This window comes from Gavialis gangeticus, unplaced genomic scaffold (genome assembly GCF_001723915.1).
Source record: "Gavialis gangeticus isolate Ggan-Ray unplaced genomic scaffold, GavGan_comp1, whole genome shotgun sequence".
In the NCBI taxonomy this organism is placed as follows: Eukaryota; Metazoa; Chordata; order Crocodylia; family Gavialidae; genus Gavialis; species Gavialis gangeticus.
The window spans coordinates 25,095,020-25,098,286 of NW_017729032.1; positions in this window are offsets into that span (position 1 = coordinate 25,095,020).

Consider the following 3,267-nt stretch of genomic DNA (forward strand, 5'->3'; position numbering starts at 1 on the left):
GGGAGGGCAGCAAAATATGTATTCATAAATTTATGAAACCTGTATTTAGAGTTCACTTTATTATTATGATAATAAACTTGCATTTACACTGTAGATATATCAGTAAAACATTGTCCAACTGATTGCTGTCTCTGTCTGTCTGTCTGTCTGTCTCTCTCTTTATAGAGGTATTTTGTTTTACTTGTGGAGGAACATGGATTTGGGGGTATTTTAGGGAGTGACTTTGGGATTTTTTTTTTATCAGGGGTTTTTCAGTTTTCCAATAGGGAACACCAGAATTCCTGTGCAGGAGGCCAGTGGCAGGACCCTGCTTGGTCAGAGCAGGCAGCTTGGACCCAGCTGGCTGTGGCTGACCTTCTGGACAAACGGGGCCAGGAGGACATGCTTTGACAGTTCAAAGCAGGCCACCACACCTGGAACATCTTCCGGGTGATAGCTGCCCAGGTGGCCGGGCAGGGGGTACAAATGGCAGTAATGCTTCACAAAGAGCAACCCTGCAACCACAGTCCACTGGCAGCTGGCCCAGAGGGGCAGATGCCTCTACTGGCTCTGCAGTTCCTATCCGAGCCTGCAGATGCACAGCAGGTCACAGCCAGGTAGCAGCCCCCACTGCCAGACTGCTGCAGTGGGTAGAGGGTGTAGGGAACTCTCAGGGCTGCTTCAGTAGTCCAGCTGGCACAAAGCCCCAGCTCAAATTTGCACCGCTTCTAACTGAGGTGCTGCAAGCGCACGTTCTTTCATGTGTGGACACACCCCATGAGTCCTTCTTTCGGCCAGGCTGGCCTGTTAGTTGGCCTAAGCACTGGGGCTTCTAGTGACTCCCAGCCCTGCCAGCTGCCTTTGCCAGGGCCACAGAAACCTGTCTGCTGGCTTCATAGCCTTCTCTCATTGACAGGGTGAGGGTCCCCTGTTGCAGTTGCCTCTCATGTAATTTCTGGACCATTATAACTATGACATCACTTTTACTGTACCAGTCAATAACGCAAATGATTTATTAGTTTCAGTTGCATGTCATAACTTACATACTTATCGCACATTAGTTGTAATCTTTGCTTTTTCACACTCTGTAAATGTTACCTTGCCAGTGCCTTGTGTGTAGTCAAAAGATGCACAGATGTAATGTTAAATCAGTTTAAAACAATACCTTTTTTTACTGTAAATTCAGTATGGACAAAATGTGTCTAATAGATTTAGGAGTGTAAGTCCTTTTCTCAGTAGACGCCTGCATGCCCAAGATCAGATTTTTAAAGGTATTAAGGCATTGTTGGTTTCAACATGGCAACGTTCAGGGGCAGATTCTAAAGGGAAATAGATCTAATGACTATCTTAATCTTATTATCAAAAACAACTTAAGCATGTAGATGACTTCTGGTCATATTTAGGATCATAATGGCCAGATATCAAAGGGGCTAAGATGCAAATGGGCTGGTAGTATATAAAGACAATGAAGAAAAATTTAAATTTACTGAAGGCATTATTTACTGTCAACATTAACAGATGTAAATGACTACACATAGTTCAAAGCAGTGGAGGATCAGACACTCAGTGTTCATGTTATATTACTGAAAAAGAAAAGACAGCAACAAGCAGAAAGAAGGCACAGATGAAAACATCCCAATTTTACCAGGAGACTTAAAGACACAGTATATTATCACCCTGGGCGCAGGTATTTTTTTTGTACATGTCTCCGTATATAACCAGAACTGTTTCATCCAACAGGACCAACTGAAATTGTATCCCTATTAACATAAAATTTCTTTCTTGAGTAATCATTCAGTATTACTCATATAAAGAAGATGTGGCCTATCTTAGAGCATATTGTATACATGAACTTCAAAAGGGATTTATTCAATATATAGATTATTTTACAAAAAGGTGCTGGGAAGACACACACATCTAGGGAAGTAACAGATTGTTGAGGTTTTAATCCCTTTAGGGATGCTGAATGTTTATAATCTCTATTCATGTTGGTTCACTCCAATATGTTCTTTAGGCTTGAGTGTGTTGAGGGCAAATTGTCCCATGTCGTACGTAATCCATTCAGTATTATCATTCAAAGTGTTTAAATGCCTGCTGCCTTTGATGTGACCTTTTGTCAAGAACTTGGGTCGTGTGTTAGTTGCATGTCCCCTCTGTTCCTCTGTTTATTTCATTCTCATGTTCTTTATTCTGTCTTCTGCCGTCTTTTAAATTTGCTCTCAAATACCTTGTATTTACACACTTTTCCCACTTCATGGAAATATAAATCGTCTTTTGGTATTGCCTCTACCTTACACAATTATTTTGGGGGAGAAAGTATGAATTCTCTGTGAGTGTCACAAAATAGGTCAAACAGTCTGAATTATTCTAGTATCAAATTGTGTATTTAAATATATTATCTATTTTGCTACCATATTTCTTTATATCTGTTTGGAAAACCTAGGTGTAATACAGTGGACTGCATTAGAAAGCAAATAAAGTTACAACCGAGGCATTTATGAAGTTACCAGAATGTCCGAAAGCTATGTGAAGTTTGGAATAGTCAGATAAAGGGAAAAAGGCACAAAATGTTTTTAGGCTTGTGAAACACCCATCCTATTGCCATGTTGACTGCTAAAGTGCACAGGACAGGAGTAAGTGAACATTAGTTTAATATGAGTGTGATAAATTTATACATCCAAACATTATACATTCAAAACTGCTGTTTAGCTTCTTAGATGCGTAACCAAAATTTTATGCTGAGAACTGCTTTTTAGTGTTTTATCTGTTGTATGTTTTTATTATAAAGGGCATCTTATGCTGTCACTTGACATTGTTGTAATATAATGTAATAACTTTGCATGAGTTATCACTATGTTTTCAATATGCCAATGATTCACCAATACTGTGAGGAATAATTTCTTCTACAGCAGTGGTTCTCAACCTTCTTAGACTTAAGGCATCCCTGGATAGACTCAAAAGTCCCCTCAGAAAATGCTAGCTCTTCATTTTCACTTGTTTTTTAACTATAGAAAACTATTAGAGCAATTCTTCTGTTTCAAAGGACTTAGATCACAACAAAGCAGAATGTTTTTAACACTAAAGATTCCTATTTACATCACCGTGTTTATCATATGAATCATGTTTGCATACCTAATAGTGTTAACATTGTGGGCGTGTCCACACATGGAAGCATGTGCGCTTGCAGCAGCTCAAATAGAAGCGGTGCAAATTTGAGCTGGGGCTTTTTGCTTCAGTGCATGTGCTCAGACATGCACTTTGGTGTGTAGCAAATTGTGCCACTTGGGG